Raw genomic sequence first — 22,348 nt, 5'->3', positions numbered from 1 at the left:
CCCGTAGTGCGGCGTTTCTCAGAGTGAAACACAAAGTAGCCGTCCAAAAACCTAAAAAATGCCAGAAACTCGCGACGATTCGAACCGATCATTCAATATTGTGTCGCAATAGGGCAGAAACATGTTGCTAAGGATGGGTGCAGGGCACGAACGAAGAAAGATTCCATCGTTATGAATGTATGCATCTCCTTTCCATTCTGCAAAAGTAGGCTCTAGATAACAAGATAGCAATTTGATAAAGAGAGCTTGGGGACCAAGTGCGTGGTCGAGCCAAACAAATTCAGAGCGGGACTTCTGCCAGGTGAGGCAAGTTTCTAGGCAAGTCGAAAAAACTGAGACGGAACGGTGCAGGTGCAGATGTGCACCTCATTTTCATAGTTTCCTGCAGATAAAGATAGTGCAAAGCAAAAGACTCTTTCAATAAAACTTGTTGCTGGGAGAGCTGGTGACACATACTTGCAAAAAATGTAGCAAAGAGACAAGCACGGGAGGGAGACACGACGAAGACGAACGCTACTAACAACTGGCTTTATTTTCCGTAACAGATATCAATATATAGGTGTACACATCGCATGCGCACATGACACTAGGGCGGCTCTGGGCTTCTTGACAGAAAAAAAATAAAAAGAAAGAAAAGTGGAAATCTGACTACATATCTACAATCGAAGAAAGAACGAGTATCAAAATGTATCATCTGCGAAAAAAAGAGAAGGGGGGGGGGAACAGGCAATAAAGATGAACATACAGAAAAACTAAAAGAATAAACAGGCACGCACGAAACAGGAGGTGTTTTTCTTACTGAAACTTTTTCCAGAAAAGCGCGCTCGAAGGAGAACAAACTTATTACGCGTCGCTAATGCATTTACTCGATTTTTTGTTAATGTAGAAAGCCTCAAGCAAAACTCTGGCATTTCTGCTTGCGCTCCTGCTCAGAATTCTTGCTTCTTTAAAGCTGGGCTCGCACTTGCACGTCCGAACATGCGAAACTAAATTCGCGAGCTTATCTTGCAGTATTAAGCTTTGAGCATGCTCCCTTAAACGGTCGTTGAGGCAGCGCACTGTCTGCCGTATATAGCATTTTCGGCATGAGTGGGGAATGATGTCAACCATTCCCAAGATACATTTGACGAAGGCTTCTTGATGTTGCTTTGTGCAACCGCGCTCAACTTCCCCGCAAAAAAAAAAAAATAAGATGCCTTTAATGCTGCGTTTGACAAGTGCAACAATATGTTAAAGTCTAAGGTCAAGACTAGGGTGAAAAAATTTCATGATAGTCTAAATTTGACGAGTCTAGCAAATGTGACAGTAGCCACAAATTTTGCCTGGAGATTTTTTTTTCATGCCGAAAACCAACAAACCGGACTGGCCGTTTCGTGTAACAATCTCCGACACTGGAACATTGCAAAAGCATGTCGCGAAATGTTTGCAGGATAAAGTGGAGGATTTGACGCTTGAGGACCCTTTCAGAGTGGAAAACTTAGAAGTAGGAATTGCGTTCCTAAATGCAATTACAGTATACAACTTCGGAGAAGTTTAATTGATCTGAGAGATTTATACTACACAATTCCTCAGGCTAAAATTATGTCTCCTGTCAGTCACCTCTTTGACCGGCATTGTGCAGTTGCATTCCAGATTGAGAGCGGGATTTCTACTGGCAGCTTTCTGGAATCGCTACCTTTTTATCTAGAGTCTACTTTTGCTGAATAGGATGATGATGTATATATTCAAAAAGATGGAAACCTTAATAGTTCATGGCATGCATCCATCTTTAGCCACATTTTTCCGGCCTTGGGCGACAGAAAATTGAATGAGCAGTGCGAAAGGTCCCGCGTTTGTGGCATTTTAAGGTTTGTGGACGACTACTTCGTGTATATAGCGTGTGATAACCTAGGCGCGATACCGGTCACGACCCCGGTTGCCCCACAATTGCACTCCTTATGTTTCCGGTGCTGCCTTAGAGTCCACCTGCTTGTACGTGGTGCCGCCTTGCTCTCCCGCCTTTCGAGGTTTGCAGCGCACCTGCCCGAAATTTTGGACCAAATCAAGTCAAATAAAATTTATTCATCTTCGTTTAGTAACTGACATTTTTCCTGTCCAACCTAAGCACAGGGTGCTTGTTGGTTGTTCAGGCGGTACAGTGCATCATCAAATGTGTACCGAATGTGTACCAGATGCCACCCATTCCACGCTCCACACATCATTCTCGACGATAATTGCCGTCCCCATCTGGCAACCACCACTATTTATTACATCATCAACCACAGGACTCAACACTACCCTTCTTTGTGAGCAGAGCCAGCCGTCCACACGGGGCACGACACCGGTTGCCGCACAATGCTCACCGCACTCCTGGCGTTTCAGGTGAGTTACCGTAACCATTGTAAACAATACCGCAGTAGCAATCGTTTTTTCGCAGTGGCGCCATGCCCCTACCACTCGAAGTTGCGCAATGTATTTCGCATACTCCCTGATATTGAAGCATTCATATATGTCTAAAAACTGATGCTGTTACCATCAGGTAACGTTTAACTCAACTCTGGCCCTGGCAGCCTAAGGAACCATTACCTATTGAGGTCAGCATTCAACGACTAGAAGAAAGTTTTCAAGCACTCCGCTCAGAAAGAGATAATTTTGGTGTAACTCAAGGCTCGAGTGAAATCCAAATAACCGCTATAGGCCACTGTCTAGCGAAACTTGAGTCATCAGAACACTCACCGAATACCGACAGAACTCCTAACGAAACAGAACACATACAGTGCTTAATTGCAGTCTGAAAAGCTGCCAACATCAACACAAAAAACAGTATGCGCCGCAACAACTTACATTTCTTGGGTCTTGTCAAAAAAAAAAACTAATCATGGGCGGAATGTGAGAAAAACAATGTCCAAATTGGCGCAGACCACCTTGATCTTCATCTTGACCGCAGTAGCATTGAACGGGCTCACAGTATTGGAAGTCACTCCGACGACAAAAACCGCCCCGCCATCATAAAGTTTACACAGTTCAAAACGAAATGAGAACATTCTTTTCCATGTGCGAAAACTTAAAGGGGCGATCTAGGCCATAAGAGAACACTTTGAATTTCCTACACGCCAAGCACCTTTAAAGCTGCTTGAGTTCGTAAAACCAAAAATGGTCCTTTAAACTGGCTTTTGACGAGCTTTTTGACGGCAGTAATTGGCTTTACTATAACGCTAACGCTGATAGCGTACTGGAAAGGCCTAGCTCCGCAGCTACCGCGCGGAGAAACCCAGGACCCCCTCCCGCAAAGTGATATATGACGCACCGACCCATAAGTATTATCACCCGTCATTATACAGCGTCCATCACTATACCAAGTCCTGATTATTGCGTTCACAAACATCTCGAGCTTTATCCCAAAACGCGAAAGATTTGAAGGTGGCATTGCTGATATTTAAGTAGATGCCGTGCTACTTACTGAAACCTGGCTGAACGACGAAAGCAGAGAGCGAAATATTTTTCCCTAACCTTAACTACACTACACTATATACCGGCATGACAAGAAAAAAAAATGTGGCTCCAATCCACACTGTGAATATGGTAGGAAAGCAAAGCAGTGAAATGGTGCATTCAATAACTCTTGCGACATCACTTGAAAAATCACACACGTGGCTTTACAAACAGTGAAAGCAGAGACAAGTAAATAATACTTGAGCTATATGCTGTATGCTGATTTCGCAATCAGTATTTATTCTGGCGTTTTTGCTTACGACAACGACACGAAAACGCAAGCCTAATCTTCACCGTGAAACACGGGCAAGAAGGAACGTGCTTCGAATTGTTTAGGCGCCGTTATCATACATTACGCGGTTTGCACTTTACACGAGGGTTTCGAATTACGTCAATCCTATTCGAAGCAACTCCAAACGTAATGTTTACAGGAACGCGTCGGACGGTGCTCCCATTGTTCACACGCGCCTTATCATGCATCATTTGGTTTAATAATAATAATAATAATAATAATAATAATAATAATAATAATAATAATAATAATAATAATAATAATAATAATAATAATAATTGGTTTTGGGGGGAAAGGAAATGGCGCAGTATGTCTCATATATCGTTGGACACCTGAACCGCGCCGTAAGGGAAGGGATTAAGGAGGGAGTGAAAGAAGAAAGCAAGAATGAGGTTCCGTAGTGGAGGGCTCCGGAATAATTTCGACCACCTGGGGATCTTTAGCGTGCACTGACATCGCACAGCACACGGCGCCTTAGCGTTTTTCCTCCATAAAAACGCAGCCGCCGCGGTCGGGTTCGAACCCGGGAACTCCGGATCAGTAGTCGAGCGCCCTAACCACTGAGCCACCGCGGCGGGGCTTTGGTTTCGACGCTTGGTTTGTGTTTTTAAAGGAAAACGAGTACTAAGCTTTACGCTATATGGGCAGTTTCATAGCAGATTTAGCCTTTGTGTTTTAAGTTTTCTTCCTTTTTCATTCCGACTTTCTCTCTCTCTCTCTCTCTCTCTCTCTATATATATATATATATATATATATATATATATATATATATATATATATATATATATATATATATATATATATATATATATATATATATTAAGGAAGCCAACAGTCACGGAAACCAAGGGGCATAGGAGAATGTTTTTAATCTTTTTTTTTATTTGTAGTGCCAATCAATCGGTTTAAAGAAAATTACTTATAAAGCAGCAGAAAAAAGAGCCATGCCGCCGGTGGGATCCGAACCCACGACCACTGAATATCGCGTCCGCTGCTCTACCAACTGAGCTACGGCGATGGCTGTCCAATCTGCTGCTCTCGTGGGTATTTATGTTTAGTGGGTGTAAACGAACTTCGAGAGTGTTCACCAGCGCGATATTCGGAGGTCGTGGGTTCGGATCCCACCAGCGGCAGAAAAGGGCACACGAACGGAAGCTGTGATTTATTTAAGACGTTACGGCCGGGGCCCGGCCTTCGTCAGGTGATGCACAAAGCATCTGTGCTTGCTCCTTAAATACCTGTTCTACGAAAAGACTTGACCGGCCACTAATATCTAATGAGAATGTAATAAAATGCGCATGATGTCGTAAGTGAAGCACAGTGACGACGCCTACAGGCTTTCGGAGTTTACACGTGCTCCTCGCAAGTAAAATTAGCATAAAAAATTTACTCTGGGGCATGCTGAATGCAATAATAAGAAAGAAGCATTGCGGCGTTAAAGGCATGGCACAGAAGCACGTGGTCAGTCACTTTGTCATCTGATAAAGAATAAGAATAAACACAAAAGAGTACACGGGGCATATGTGATACAGTACAGAGGTATTCTACTAATTGACACGTGTTGGGCTCGAGTCATGCACCTTCGAGATGGGAAAAACGACGGGTGGCTATAACGACAGGTGGTTACAGTGAATTCCAGCTAGTAAATGATTTAGAAAACTTTGCGCGTACGATGAGGCTACGCGAGTTTTTTCATAGATGGCCCACGTCTACTCATATGCCATCACATCGTCAATTGACCCCATCCTCTCAACGGGAGGAATACCTCGATCTATACATATCCGCTGTGCAACAGGATATTCTGAAATATATGAGTAGCGTTCTTTTTTCATACATAACTCGTCCATAGATGACAAGAAAGCAATTGAGTCAATGCAGAATCGCATTGAAATAGTTATCAAGCCCGCAGACAATGATGGCGCAGTGGTAATCATGGACAAGACCAATTATATTGCTGAGGCTGAAAGACAGGTTAATGACACCCCGTTTTACAAACGATTGGACGCGGACCCTACGGATAAGATTAAGGAAATAATAACAGAGTGTAGGAGAGCTTGTGAAAGATGGAAAACTTTTTGAAACAGCAAAACAATTGCTAGTACCTATGAGCCCGATTGCAGGTAGATTTTATCTTTTACCTAAAATACATAAACCCGACAATCCCGGCCGTGCCATAGTCTCAGGCATTGGAGCGGTCACTGAGCCCTTGTCCCGCTATGTTGACTGTTTAGTCAACTTTATTCACCCACATTTCCATCTTACCTGAAAGACACCAACCATTTCTTAGCAGGTATTATTGACGTTGATGTCCCTCATGGTTCGCTACTTGCGACCATGTATTTAGCTTCTCTTTATACTAACATTCCACATGAAGATTATATTCAAGCGGTACTCTACGTGTACGAATATATATGTTTTCACAAGACCGTCGATACATCCAGTCTGGAGATCCTATGGAGGCTAATTCTCCAATTAAATGATTTTGAATTCAATGGCGATCATTTTTTACAAGTTAGCGATACCTCAATGGGGACAAAAATATGCCCGAAATAAGACAATACTTTTATGGGATTACTTGAGGTCAAATTCCTTGGCAGTTTAAGCTTAAAACCTTTTATTACAAGCGCTACATAGATGATATTTCGCTCATCTGGCAGCATGGCGAATCAGAACTTCGATCTTTCATAGCAGCATTTAATAACGTTCACCCTTCATGTTCTTTTACGGAGTCATACTCAATATCAACCATTAATTTCTTGAGCGTAACAGTATCTTTGTATAGTACCAAACTCACAACTAAGGAAACTCACAACTAACCGACCGACAGGCACGAATATCTCCATTTCCAAAGTAGCCATGTGAGGCACTGTAAGACTGGTATACCATATAGCCAAGCTCTTCGTTTTAAAAAGATTTGGTCATACGATTCCGACTTTACTGACAACTGTGGGAAACTGCGAAATGCTCTTTCAAGAGAAAGATACCCACCGCAAATTACTGACGACGCAATAAAACGCGCAGATGCAATGGACCGCAAGGAAATCCTTCGTTAAAACAAACACGCGGAACGACCATCAAACACCACTTTAGGGATAACCCATTGTGCATAAATGCCCAATATTAAAGGTATCCTCAAGAAACATCAAATATTCTTATGCAGAGCAGCCGTCTGAGATGAATCTTTCCAAAGCCACCCCGAGTAGCATACCACAGGTCGCGGAACCTGCGGGACATGCTAACTTCACCAAAAAAAACTAACCCGTCTCCAACTGGCTGCCAGCCTTGCAAAGAACTGAGTTGTAAGGTATGCACTGATAAGACCACTACCACATTGCCAAGAAGTACTGCATCAGACTTTTACTGTTAAATAAAAGGAAATTTCACTTGCGACAGCAGCAATGTTGTCTATGTGCTCAAATGCGGTGTGTGTAAGCTGTAGTACATCGGACAGACTGAACTGCCCTACAGGTTGCGATTCAATAACCACCGATCACAGGCCACTACCTTCCTAATATTCCGCTCTCAAGACATGTCGCAACTCCTGGCCACTCATTTGATAACATTACAACCACAATACTTAAATCTGGCTTGAAAACTTCCCATCACAGAGAAGTTCGAGAATTCTCCCAAATTTTCAAATTAAAAGCACTTACTTCTGATTTGAATTTTCGTTCCTGGGAAAATATCTTTTCTCTCAATGTAGCGAGTGCCGCGACACGTGTTGCTTGACTACCGACACCGTTGCTTGACTACCGACGTACGTATTGGCCGAGCAATGAAAGCTTGTTGCGATGCCCACATTATAGTTCAAAGAGCTTTTCAAGTTCATACATCATTGAGGTTTTTATGCTTTTTCCGCTGTTATTTCTCAAGGAGCCGCCCTCATGAGTGATGGCCCAGAATTCGCTCGCTGTGCTGTCGCTTGTCGGCCGACGGGGCCGCTTGTCGGCCTGTTGGACTTGTGTGCGCACTCTTGTCGACGGCTCGAGCGGTGCTGTACGGAGGAAAGGAAACTAGGTTGTAAAGCAGGGACAATAATTTGCAATTATTTGCGATCGGGCGCTGCCAACAGCATTCCCAAGTTTTAATAACATTGCGCTAGCGTCGACCGCGCGGCGTCTCGATGATAACAAAAAAATGAGCTGGAAGGAAATGAAAAACTACAAAAGGTTAGGAGAGGAAAAGAACAGCTAAAAGATGATAGTGATTGATTGATGTAAAGCCCTCAAGGGCTCTTGAGGTATCTATAATAAATAAAAAAATTGATTGATTGTGATTGATTGCTCATTTTATTACTCGTGTTGGTGTTTCTGTATTTCATTGTTCTTTCATCGCCACAGTACCACCATGCCTTACAAAGCATTGTGAACACTCCTGGCTTGGCGGCTAAAAGATTGCCGCAAGTATTGAATAAATAAATAAATTTAGTGGAGGGGGTCGGCGAGAGCTCTTGCGAGTGAACCAAGTTTTCTTCAGTGGCAGAGTAGCCTGGTACGCGCTCTGCCACATAATTTTTTGCAAAAAAAAGAAAAAACGGAGGAAAGTACAACACGTATACGGTACATCCCTGCAACGCGTGCGTTTAAATTTTTCTTACCGCAGCGTCTGTTGAAGCGACGAAGCAGATTAAACTCGTTTTCAAGCAATCCCTTTTTTTTTTCCTGTGACTTGCTCGCGCAGTTGAAACGAGGCAAAAATAAAACAAAAAAGACAAAAGAAAATTCATTCCGTGAAGAGTTGTCTGGAATGTGAACCTTGTGATTTCCCGTCGTGGCTGCAAACTGCGAACACAATCATAAGAGCATACAGCAGGCTGTAGGCGAAACGCTAAAGGCGCCCGTGGGCTGAGCGATGCCACTGCGCGTTAAAGATCCCCCGGTGGTCGAAATTATTCCGGAGACCTTTACTACGGCACCTCTTTCTTCCTTTTTCTTTCACACCCTACTTTATTCCTTCCCTTACTGCGCGGTTCGGGTGTCTGCCAAGATATCTGAGACAGTTACTGCGTCATTTGCTCTCCTGAAAAACCGTTTTTTTTTTTTCAATTCAGTCGATATAGAGCTACAAAAGGCAATTCATTTCTCTAAGGCGCATTCCTTTACATGTTCACCGTGGTTTTTTGCGACAGGTAGTGTGGCACGGTGCTGCCTCGGCGTGTTGGCAGAGGCTATAGATACCACTGATCTTAAGCTGTGCTGTTGCGATAAGAGGTTTTGAAAGCTGCCGGTGAAACGATGGTATAAAGGTAATATTTGACTTGAATGAGATCATCACTGCATAATTCAGGGGCACCTAACCGAAACTGAAGCTGACGTTACTGATGTTTCTGCACCACAAATGCCATATACTTCAAGCTTCAACGTGATAGTTTATACTTTATGTGTGCGGGTCAGTATGAAAAAACATTTATGCTAGAAAAAAATACTTCTTACATAGATGTCTACAGAAAAGACTTCATTTTTCCTTGGAACTGGTAAAGATGCAGAAACTGGTGTTCCCTCACTAGTTCAGATTGGCTTATCAGGCGCTTCTCTAAGCACTGGAGAAAAAGTACGTGAAAACGCTCGTTGAGTGACTAGGTTGCATGCTGATGCACGACTGTTCCATTTTCAACCAAACATTTCCTTTCAGCCGTCAACAAGTTGTCCCAAAATAGACCATGGCAACTGCATGCTTGCCAAAGCTTCGACAGAGACACATGACACCTGACAAGGGCGAAATGGAAATCTATAGGTGACTCTTTAGTTGCAAGAATTTCTTCGTCACAACTTATAGAAGTTTAATTCTGGTTGAGAAGTCGGATATTTAGGAGCAGAATTATGCACGGTGTGTGCTTAGCTTATTTGGTGATTGTTTATTTTATCAGGATCTTAACAACTTGCTTGTATTTGCATTACTTAATTACCATCATGTCTAGTGATATTGCAAATGCCTGATTACTTTCTCTGGTGTACAGGCTAGCTTCCAGATCAAAGCCATAAAACATGACAGAGAAAGAGCCTGTATTGCTCCCTGAAGCAAGCACCACGAAATGCCAAGCAGATGGCATATCTGAGGATTTTCTGCACACATCATTGAACTTTGTTTCAGATGGTTGCATCGTGACGTGCTCTACACCAGTGAATCATCCGGATGCACTGTCACTCTCAGCAGTCGAGCCACCCCCTTTGAAATTCCTTGCTGATGACACCTATCAGCCGTCACGTGACGAGTCATTTTTGTGAGTTTTTTAATTTCCTTAATCCTTCACTCCTGCATTGATTATCTCTGAACACTGTACTCAATTTCTGCTGTAAAAGTAATTGTGAATGTTCTTTTGGATTTATTACAATAGATGTTACTTATATCTTTACAGACGTTCTGAGACTCCATGTGCTCCAGCACACTCTCAGAGAAAATGTATCATGTTCGAAGAATGCTTGATGGAATTTTTTGAAGTGCGCAGAGAGTGCCAGGCACCTTGCAAATTGTCGACAAGAGTTACTGGCTCTGCACATGATTTGAAGGAGCCATTCCTTAGCGAAAAATGACTGTGCTAAAAATGCATTTCACCACATTTATGAATTTCATATTTATTTTCCATTTTTTGGCACTATGCTTAAATTGCAATACTAATACTTTCGAAGTATGCTAGGAGTACTATTCTGAACATTCTTAGAAATGCATCAAAAATGCATTTACTGTCCGTTTAGTATATTTATTATAGATTAAAAATATACTTAAAATACACATTAAATACAAAAAGATATAGTAAAAATATACTATTATTACAATAAAACTATGCTAAAACTATACATTAAATACATCACACCACATTTAAAATACACTACAAATATACAATTGGTACATTCAGAATGTATTCACTTCAGCTCGGCTTACAAAAGGTGTGCTAGTAGGATTCAGCGGATAATACTGATCAGTGTTGTCAACAGCAGAAGTAATGACTGAAGTGGTTATAAGCATCAGGAGAGAGACAATCCCAAATAAAACGCGTTGTCATCAAGACGTGTATGCCAATGCAAGGTCACGTGACGGGATCTCAACGTGAAAGATGTCGTCACGCACGAACTGTCGACAGAAAGTAACGTCAGCATAAACGAACTCTTGAAGTCTGGAGTCTGACGGAAACCCGTCTGGTCGGGATGGCACATAACAAAAGTAGAAAGCGCCGACCCATCCTTTCTTTTGGTCGGCGCCTTCTACTCTCGACACGACCTCTTCCGACAAGCCTAATACTTGGCTTGGCTTATATATACCCCTCCCGAGGGGACACAATATCTTGCCCGGTCAGGCGCTTCTTGCGCAAAGACTGCGGGCCCCCAAATTGTCGCAAAAGCGTCGGAGTGGTCGCATTCCAATCTGCGGTCTATCTTGAACCGAAGTGCTAGTCGTAACTTGCGTCAGGCGTTGGTCAGGAGTCGAACTGTCAACGAACAAATACATGAGCGTCTGTGGGAGCCGGTCGGCCCTGTCAGTCGGGGTCCTTTTCACTGGCATGCTCGTGTCCGGAGGTGCGCATGGCGCCCTTACCAGTACAATGCTATCAAGCTGTCCACACTTAATTTAAATAAGTGGTGACTGCCTTTCTGCTACAAGTTAACATAAACTAATGGACGGAGAGAGAGAGTTTTCACAGTTCCCTGAAACGTGATTTCAAGCACTAGGTTGTTCCATGACAGCTTGAAGTGTGCTGCAATTATGCTGACGCGGACTACGCATTTGTTAGAGTTGAAGTATACTACACACTAATTAATTTCGTATTTACGAAAGTACTCTTTAAATGCATTGCCAACATGTCACTTCCCGTAACGAGATTTCGAGCACTAACTGTTCAACGGCAGCTTTAAGTGTGCTGCAAATACGTTTACGCGGACAGCTAATTCGTTTGAATTGAAGTGTACTTTCGACGAATTAATATCGTATTTGCAAAATTACACTTTCAATACATTGGCAACATGCTAAGGCCATCTGCCGAAACGTGATTTTGAGAATTAGATTGTTCTACAGCAACTAAAAATATGCTTCAAATATGTTTAAAAGGAATGCCAGTTTATTTAAAATGAAGTTTACTTGAGACGAAATAATTTCATATTTACGAAAGTACACTTTTAATACAATGCCAAGATGCTACAACGGCATACATATTTTTTCACGTGTTTGAAACCTGCTTGTAACATGATTTAAGTTACAAATACTCCGAATGCATTAATTTCATATTTACGGAAGTACACTTTTAATGGATGCTAAAACCGCATTCATATTTTTTGGCGTATTTGAAGCATGCTCGAAACATGTTTTAAGTGACGTAAACTTCCAATGCATTAATTTCATAATTACGAAAGTACACTTTTAATATACTGACAAGATGCTAAGACCACGTTCATATTTTTTCACGGATTTGAAATCTGCTTGAAGCATGCGTTAAGCGACGTGTTTTTGGCAAAATTTAGGAATATATTTCGAATGCCCAGCATAAAATTTCAGGAACCCATTTCCGGCATATTTTTAGGGCATTCATGAATACAAAATATATTGAATATAGATTATAAATATGCCGAAGTATATTCCAAACTTAATATTTTTCGCTAAGGGACCCCATAAGGCAGCGGGAAACGCACTGCTGTCTGCTGTCATATGTTTATTCTGGAGAGAGCCCAGAATAGGTGCTGCGGCTGCCTGTGCTCTAAGTAACAGGCGTTTTTTGCAGTCAGCTATCAGGCACGGATGTAATAAATGCTGCTGCATCTGAAGTTCCTGTGTAATGACTGATACTTGTGTGCATAGTTGTTTGGTGTGAGCACCTTTTTCTTGACCTACTTTTTTCATTTCTTGTCAGCATTCAGTACAGAAAATGTGGCATTAATGTGGCATAAATCAAATCAAATAAAATCGGAATTAATTTAACTTCATTTCGTAAACAAGTTTTTTCCTGTTTCGGAAGCACTTGTTGTTGAAAGTGACAACAATGCTGTCTATAGTTCGACATGGCATCCCAGAGGCCGCATGTGAAGCATGCTTTCTTCATTGCTTTCTAGCTTATGCTACGTGGTTTCATTTGCCAGAAGTGGGAAGCTTAACAGCACAATATGCTGGATGCACTAGAAGGTCCGCTTCACTTGGCTGGTGACAGGCGGTGTGACTCGTCAGGTTTGTAGGCCAAATACATGTACAGCTTCAAGGACACAACTTCCAGCAAAGTCATTCATTGCGTCCAAGCGCAGCTGGGCGAGGTTGGCGTCACATTTTTGTCTGTGCTCCTTGAATGTGGCAGCCAACTGCCACTTTTGTACTGGTTTTATAATTCTGGGATGCATCACATCCCGTTTTCCGATTGTGAAGTCTTAACAAGCAATGCGATGTAGAAATGCTGGCTTGTGAAAAGCTTGGAAGAGCTGAGATCCTAGGATGTGCCTGTTGCATCACTAACAACCGACCATCACCCAGGTTTCAAGAAGCAAATGCAAGTGCTTGAATCAAGCGTCAGCCACAAGTTGGATACGTGGCAGGTTTCAAAGAGTAAGTATGACAATAATTTTGTACAGACATAGAGACCAGCGCACGCGGGAAATAGTTGAAGCGTTCCTGATCCATGAAAAGCATGAAAAGTGCGTGAGCAAGCCATCTCTTGCACACACTTAAAAAGAAATTGATTATCTTAGCGGCTGAGTTACTAGTCCTGGTTTTACCTCTTTCCTCCTTTCTCTCTGTTTTGTTGACGTACTCAATCAGCGATGCCATACCACACGTTGATTCTGCTTAGCTTGTCATATTGTCACGAGGTGGTGACGGGAACTCCGCCGGGGTCACGTAGCACCGACTGGGGTCCGGTCTTGAGGAAGGCACAGAGCAGCTCGTAAGAGAATACTTTAATAGGCTGGCTTACGCCCACTAAGAACCGCTCTGAAAACTCAGCGGCGGCGATAGCAGCGAACGTGCTCGGCGGTCGTCGACTAACAGAATGCCCGCCGCTCTTAGCCGTGCTCGATTTTAAAGGCGGCAAGGAAAGTTCCAGAACATGGTAGGCACACTTGCGCGAGGCTAGGAAAAATCGAGATAACTCTGGTCGCGTCTCGCGTCCCAGAAAATTTATAATGCGGCGTGCCTGCCGCGATAAGAAGATCAGACAAAAAGCAAGCTTCGCGGCATTACTCCCCCCTTAAAGAAGCATCGACCCGATGCTTAAAAACAGGGATAACGGACATAAAGATACAGAACATACAAAATAAATACTCATAATGTAAACACAAAGAGTCATTAGCGCGAATAGTAGGGCTTCAGACGGGCGACGTGGACAACTTCTGAGCGTGTGCGGCGTCTCTGGGATGCTGTAACTCCGTCAGGGACGACTTCATAGTCCAGATTACCCAGTCTGCGAAGAATCCTGTACGGGCCGAAATAGCGGCGCAGAAGTTTTTCACTCAGTCCGCGGCGGCGAATCGGCGTCCAAACCCAAACTCTATCGCCTGGCTTGTATTGCACTGCGCGTCTTCGAAGATTGTAGCGTCGGGCGTCGGTGCGCTGCTGGTCTTGTATTCTCTCACGGGCAAGTCGTCGAGCTTGTTCTGCGCGCTGCAGGTAGGCGGCGACGTCGAGGTTACATTCGTCGGTAATGTCGGGCAGCATGGCGTCGAGTGTGGTCGTGGCCTCCCTCCCGTGGACGAGACTAAATGGTGTCATTTGGGTGGTCTCTTGCACAGCGGTGTTGTAGGCGAACACCACATAGGGAAGAATGACGTCCCATGTCTTGTGTTCTGCGTCTGCGTACATAGAAAGCATATCGGCGATGGTCTTGTTGAGGCGTTCTGTAAGCCCGTTTGTCTGCGGATGGTACGCAGTTGTTCTCCGGTGACTTGTATGGCTGTGCTGCAGAATGGCCTGGGTTAGCTCCGCCGTGAACGCTGTCCCCCTGTCTGTTATCAGTATTTCGGGGGTACCGTGTCGTAAAAGAATGGATTCGACGAAGAATTTGGCGACTTCTGCTGCTGTGCCATTCGGGAGGGCCTTTGCTTCGGCGTACCTGGTGAGATAATCGGTGGCCACAATAATCCACTTGTTGCCCGTCGTTGATGTTGGGAAGGGGCCAAGTAGGTCCATACCGACCTCCTGGAAAGGTCTTGATGGCGGTCGAATCGGCTGCAGGAACCCTGCTGGTCTTTTCGGTGGCGTTTTCCGGCGATGGCATTCACGACAACTCTTAACGTAGTGCGCGACGTCGGAGGATAGACGAGGCCAGTAATATCTCTCTTGGATTCGGCGGAGGGTGCGAGTAAACCCGAGGTGGCCAGCCATTGGTTCGTCATGCGAAGCCTGCAGAATTTCCTCCCGAAGGCTCTTCGGGACGACGAGAAGGTAGGCGGCCTTGTTCGGTGAGAAATTCTTCTTCACGACGATTCCCTGTTGCAGACAGTAGGACGATAGTCCACGCCTGAAGAGGGGAGGAGGTGAAGGAGACTTCCCCTCAAGATACTCGTGCAGGCGCTGTAGGTCAGGATCAAATTGCTGCTGTCGTGCGAAGTCGCTGGAACTTAGCAGGCCAAGGAAAGCGTCGTCGTCATCGTCTTTTGGCGGCGTGTCGACAGGGGCTCGTGACAGGCAGTCAGCGTCGGAGTGCTTTCGCCCAGACTTGTAGACCACCGTGACGTCGAATTCTTAGAGGCGCAAGCTCCATCGAGCGAGACGGCCAGAGGGGTCCTTCAAGTTAGCCAGCCAGCACAATGCATGGTGGTCGCTCACAACCTTGAACGGGCGTCCATACAAGTAGGGACGGAACTTCGATGTAGCCCAGACGATCGCAAGGCACTCCTTTTCAGTGGTCGAATAGTTCGCTTCTGCTTTCGACAATGAACGACTTGCATATGCTATTACTTTTTCGACTCCTTCGTTTTTCTGGACGAGCACGGCGCCTAGACCAAAGCTGCTTGCGTCGGTATGGATTTCTGTCTCGGCGTTTTCGTCAAAGTGCCCTAGCACCGGTGGAGACTGCAGGAGACGCTGAAGTTCGTTGAAGGCTTCCGCTTGTGCCGAATTCCATGTGAATGGTACGTCTGCCTTGGAGAGCTTGGTCAGAGGTTCCGCGACGCGCGAAAAATTCCTCACAAAGCGTCTGTAATAAGCACACAATCCCAGAAATCTGCGGACCGCCTTCTTGTCATGAGGCTGCGGGAAACTGGCAATGGCGGCTGTCTTCTGCGGGTCGGGGCGCACGCCGTCCTTGCTGATGATGTGGCCGAGAAATAGTTCGTGGTAGGCAAACCGGCACTTTTCAGGCTTCAGGGTAAGTCCGGATAACTTGATTGCGTCGAGTACTGCCTTCAGCCTCCGGAGGTGTTCCTCGAAGCTCGCTGCGAAGACTACAACGTCGTCTAGATAGACGAGACAGGTTTGCCACTTGAGGCCTGCCAACACTGTGTCCATTACCCTTTGGAATGTTGCGGGTGCGGAGCAAAGCCCAAATGACATGACTTTGAACTCGTACAGTCCGTCCGGTGTGATGAAGGCAGTCTTTTCCCGGTCTCTTTCGTCGACTTCAATCTGCCAATATCCACTCTTGAGATCCATCGACGAGAAATACTTGGCGTGGCAGAGCCTGTCCAGAGGGTCGTCGATCCTCGGGAGGGGGTAGACGTCTTTTTTCGTAATCTTGTTCAGTCGCCGATAATCGACGCAGAATCGAAGAGCACCGTCTTTCTTTTTCACTAGAACGACCGGTGCCGCCCATGGGCTCTTCGAAGGTTGGATGACGTCGTCGCGAAGCATTTCCTCTACTTGGTCCCGGATGGCCTGTCGTTCTCGCGGCGACACACGGTAAGGGCTTTGGCGGAGAGGTCTGGTGTGTTCGTCGGTTATAATTCGATGTTTGGCTATCGTCGTTTGTCGCACCTTTGATGACGAGGCGAAACATTCGCTGTAACTTTGAAGAAGAAGGGTGATTTTATCTTGTCGGACCCGGGGTAATGCTGGGTTGATGGCGAACGTGGGAGCATGGTCTTGCTTTAGGCTGTCATTTGCAGGTTCGTCGGAGATGATGAAGGCGTCCAGTAAATCAGTTGCTTCGTCCAAGAACGCAATTGTAGTGCCTCTGTTGAGGTGTCGGTATTCTTCGCTGAAGTTCGTGACCAGTACTTCGGCTTTTCCATGCCGCAAATGAGCGATGCCTCTTGCGACGCCAAGTCGTCTGTCTAAGAGCAACTGCGTGTTTCCTTCGATGATGCCTTCTGCGTCTTCGAAATTTCTTGCACAGACGGGGACGATGACGCTGGACCGGGGTGGGATGGTTAGTTCTTCATCGAGAACACTGAGGGCCTTTGACTGCTCTGGGGTCGTTTTCGGAGGTAAAGCTTCGTCCGTCGAAAGCGTGATGGACTTGGACTTGAGGTCGATGACTGCGCGGTGCTGTGTCAAGAAGTCCATCCCCAGAATGACGTCACGGGAACATTTCTGAAGTACGACGAATACTGTCGGATATGTGTGTCCGTTGACAGTCAGTCTCGCAGTGCACCTTTCTGATGGCGTGATGAGATGTCCGCCTGTTGTGCGTATCTGCGGGCCATCCCAAGTCGTCGTCACTTTCTTGATCCGGTCGGCGAAGGAACCACTCAGCACGGAATAGTCAGCTCCCGTGTCGATTAGAGTAGTAACGTTTCGGCCGTCGACAGTCACCTCTAGATCGGAAGTCCTTGCTCTTGCGTTGCACGTAACTTTCGGCGTCGGGTCACGGCTTGGTCGGTGACTGCGACTGCGGCTGCAGGGGCTTGTCGATGTCGGTGGCCTGGGGGTCTCTAAGTTGCGTCGTGTCGTCGTCGGTGCGGCGTCGCCGTGAGTTCTCGTCGTTGGAGGGTCTTCGTTTTTTTGCCGGGAAGCATTCTCACCTCCTAAGGTTGCTGTTTTCAGTTTCCCCTACGGGGGCTGGGGGACCTTCCTCGCACAGCCGCTGCGTAGCTGTGGCAGGGCGACGTGAAGCGCGAGGCTCGCGGCGAGGGTGAGCGGGAAAATCGGCTCGACACGTATTCGTCGCGGCGCAGGTAGTCGTCGATTTCTTGTGGATGTTGGCCGAAGCGTGGTCGTGGTGCGTCAACGGCGAATCCGCGAAGACCGATGCGTCGGAACGGGCAGTGACGCAGGACGTGACCGGCTTCACCGCAGTGGAAGCACAGCGGACGGTTGTCACGGGTTCAACAGGTGTCGCATTTCCTTGGGCCCGAACGTTGTTCGTAGGTCGGGTGGGCGGGGCCAGGAGGGCGGCGGTCCAGCACTGCTGGCTCACGTCGAATAGGGCTTAGGGTGGCACGTCGAGGCGCGGGCTTGCGTACTGCAGCGACGTAACTCATGGCTGGAGCTTGAGGTTCAGTCGTCGCAGAAGGGGAGCCAAGCGCATGCCGCACTTCTTCACGGACGACTTCCGTCAGGCTCGCTACTTGAGGTTGTGAAGATGACGGCAGCAGCCGGCGTAGTTCTTCGCGGGCGATTTCACGGATGATCTCCCGCAAGTCGCTGGTTGTAGTCGTCGTGTCCGGAAAGATGGAGCAGACCTGCGGTGGTCGGTTGTACTGCCTTGTGCGGGCGTCCAGGGTCTTCTCAATCGTTGACGCTTCTTCGGCGAATTCGGCGACAGTCTTGGGCGGATTTCGTACGAGGCCAGCGAAAAGAGTCTCCTTTACGCCCCGCATTAGATATCCGGTTTTCTTCTCCTCCGTCATATTCGGGTCAGCTCGGCGGAAAAGACGCTGCATTTCTTCGACGTACATGCTGACAGTTTCGTTTGGGTGCTGCATCCGTGAGTCCAGCAGCATCTGCGCCTTTTCCTTCCGGAGAATGTTGGTAAACGCCTTCACGACTTCAGACTTGAATAATTTCCAGGTCTTCAAGGTAGTCTCGTGGTTTTCGTACCACGTTCTTGCAGGACCGTCAAGAGAAAAGAAAACATAGCGGAGCTTCATGTCATCTTCCCACCTGTTAAATGTAGCCACGCGCTCACAGCTGTCTATCCAATCTTCCGGGTCGTCGCCAGGGTAGCCGTAGAAGGTTGGAGGCACCCGTGGCTGGTGGAGCATGACAGGGGTGGACGTCGCTGGCTCGGTCATGGTGGGCGCTGCAGCTTGTTGTCGTTGTCGAGTAGGATCCGGTAGTAATCCGTGCTGAGCTTGCAGGCCTTGAAGACGGCGGCTGTGTCGTACCTCGGGATCTTCTTGGCTCTCGTTCTCTACGGTGGATCTTCCAGGTTGGGTTGGGTGCATTACCCAGCACCTCCACCAGATGTCACGAGGTGGTGACGGGAACTCCGCCGGGGTCACGTAGCGCCGACTGGGGTCCGGTCTTGAGGAAGGCACAGAGCAGCTCGTAAGAGAATACTTTAATAGGCTGGCTTACGCCCACTAAGAACAGCTCTGAAAACTCAGCGGCGGCGATAGCAGCGAACGTGCTCGGCGGTCGTCGACTAACAGAATGCCCGCCGCTCTTAGCCGTGCTCGATTTTAAAGGCGGCAAGGAAAGTTCCAGAACATAGTAGGCACACTTGCGTGAGGCTAGAAAAAATCGAGATAACTCTGGTCGCGTCTCGCGTCCCAGAAAATTGATAATGCGGCGTGCCTGCCGCGATAAGAAGATCAGACAAAAAGCAAGCTTCGCGGCAATATTTATTGCGCTATCTTAGCTCTAACATCTTCAGTCGTAAGTCAGTGCCTGTGTCAGTCCGCTTCTTTAGTCCCGCCTTTTTGCGCTGTATCTTTTCCTGCGAAATGAACCGACTAGCCCAGACTACTACCCTTTTCAATGTAATGCATTGACATCATTTTGTGCGCATGAGAATTGCATTTTTGGAATGAGAAGGAACCTTCCTGCGAAAAATCGTTACTATCTAAACATGCAAAAATGTAATTTTTCTAGGAACACGAACAGGGACCACAAGCATGCCAGCTGTCTTTCAGCTTATCTAGTACTGCATTTAGGCATGGCCGCAATTTTACTTATTACATCAATAACCCTGTCATGCAGGCCCTTATAAAGGCTACTGAATGGAGAACCTTCGAAATTTTTAATAGCTATTGAAGATGAAGCAGTTTTGATGCTGCTACACGGCAAACTCAAAATCGAGAGATCTCACTACCACACACCACCGATTTGTGCCTCCACCATTGCTGCCAATTTTGCCGACATGCTGGCAATTCACCAAGTTTAAACTAAAACAGGTTAGAAACAAAATGTTCATTTGGTACGGTGACATATCAATCTTGAAATGAGGTCTGTTATCTTGGACAAGCTGTAGTGGCATTCATGCACCTTTGAGGAAACTGGTGTTGGCTGTTTTTGTGCCGCTGACAGCAATGACATTGTAAAGCAGCCGTTTGGAGCACAACCCAGAGCTTCACAACAAAACACAAGACCAGTCTGGAGCAGACCTTCAGCTTCTTCCTTTCGGTGCACGAGAGCAGCCGCCAAGCGGCTGCTGCTGCAGACACGGTAATGTTATGCTATTGCGCTAACGTGTCTTTTCTGACTTGTCTTTTTGTTCTGCCCATGATGTATATTTTCATGTTCGCTAAGCTAGCGCTTTAAATTTATTGCCAAAGGCTGTGCTGTGAGCACTCTCTGCCTGAGAGTGCACGCAAACACTGCTTGAAAGCCCTCAGAATCTCAGTAGAGCTCCTTACCATTGCGTTGAGCCAATAGACTATTCAAGCGATGGCCATCGGAGCCGCCTGTGTGCCAACGCTCAGTTGGCCTTTGAGTGTTTAGACAATAAGTTTGAGAGCCTACAAAATGAACGTGTTATGGATACAAAACAGTTTAATACAATATCCAAACTGTAGCATCATATTAAACTTCATATATGCGTAATCAGCCCTATGGTCAAGCATTAATACTGTAATAAATGTATTCGCACTTTTGACCCATTTGCTGCCTCCAGGCAGTCATACTATAGGTGAACACCTGCTTTTACAACAGTAGATACTTGTGTGTGTTGGTGCGATTGTAACTTCAAATATATAGCGCAGAAAATGACAGAAAGAATGCTGTCGGCGTTTCTTTATTTTGGTCCTTGTCCCTTCGTGCTGTGTATTTCATGTTGTGTATGCTTTTTCAATAAGTGACACATTTGTGAAGTCCATATTTCTTTGTGAAAAACTAATAAATTGCACCCTAACCGGTATCTCAATGGCGGCGATAAAGAAAAAGCTTGTTGCAGCGAGCAAGAAGGCAGGCTGCCGTGACCTTCAGCACAGGGTTGAACCCGTGGTCAGCCACAAATATTGGTGCGTCGCTGTGAGCGCAGGGGATAGAAAACTGCTTGTGGCCATATGGAGAAGTAAGCTTGCAAAATGATTCTATTGCCATAAGGCAATTTTAAGAACCTGGAAGTTTTTGCATGTGAAGCGCAGTCAGCGATATTTCTGCATTTTGTAATTGAAGAGGTCAGCATTACAAAGCCTCACAAAATTTTCAGAGCCATAATCGTTTTTCATGCTCATTTGATGTACGAATTGAAAACAATGGCCCTGAACTTCAAAAAAGAGTGTTCTGAGAGATTAAAATTGTTTTGTTTGATTAACCTTGACTTCTCCCTCGGCCAATATCTGATGTTTATAACTAGAAATCGCCACAGCTGAGGATTGTTAAGATTCGTTAGCATGTATTGCAAGGGATGCCACCCTTAACACATGTGCCACTCGTGACCTCACTTCAAGGCGACTATTTGTAAAAGCTAGTTGTCTTCTTGAATATATTCTTGATGACAACTGCCAGCTGACTTAGTGCACTGGACTCATTATGAGGTAAAATTTTGCAAGCACAAAACTGCATGACTGTGTGTTCTTGAATGTGTTTTCTAGGCATGCTAAACCGTGTTTCCAATGTACATTCTGGGCATAATGACTCATACCCAAGGCGCCTACCTGACCCTACACTGAATGAAGTGAGCTCGGCGGCACTACAGAAATGGATCGCCCTAACTGCTTTCACTTCTTGGTTACGCAGTTCGCCCCACTTTTCTGGCCACGGCTGCTCGCTGTTCTCGGAGTGCTGTCCGCCTCCACATCCTCGACAGTTGTCCCGTTGTCAGTGCTTCCCTCTGCTCATGCCCATGCCGACATGGAACAACCGATTCAAAATCACGCTTGAACAGCCAAGTGCGAGCCCCTGCCAACAAGCACGGATACTTTGCTTCCGCTGCATTATCTTCATAGCCTTTGACCGCCATCATCGCTATCGGCAATAATCACCATGCCCTCCCCTGGATTCGGCTACATAAGGCCCGACCAAACCGTCGCAGGGCCTAGTGGGCTCGGCGGCGCTACAGAAACGGATCGCCCTAACTGCCTTCGCTTCTTCGTTACGCAGTTATTCCCAATTTCCTGGCCCCGGCTGCCAGCTGTTTAAGGAGTGCTGTCCGCCTGCAAATCATCGACAGTTGTCCCGTCGCCTGTGCTTCCTCTGCTCATGCCCATGCCGACATGGAACAACCGATTCAAAATCACGCTTGAACAGCCAAGTGCGAGCCCCTGCCTACAAGCACGGATACTTTGCTTCCGCTTCATTCTCTACAGAGCCCTTGGCCACCGTCGTCGCTATTTGTCACAATCACCGTGCCCT

Source organism: Amblyomma americanum, chromosome 10, assembly GCF_052857255.1.
Source record: "Amblyomma americanum isolate KBUSLIRL-KWMA chromosome 10, ASM5285725v1, whole genome shotgun sequence".
Classification (NCBI taxonomy): domain Eukaryota; kingdom Metazoa; phylum Arthropoda; class Arachnida; order Ixodida; family Ixodidae; genus Amblyomma; species Amblyomma americanum.
Note: the sequence above shows the minus strand (reverse complement) of the source record.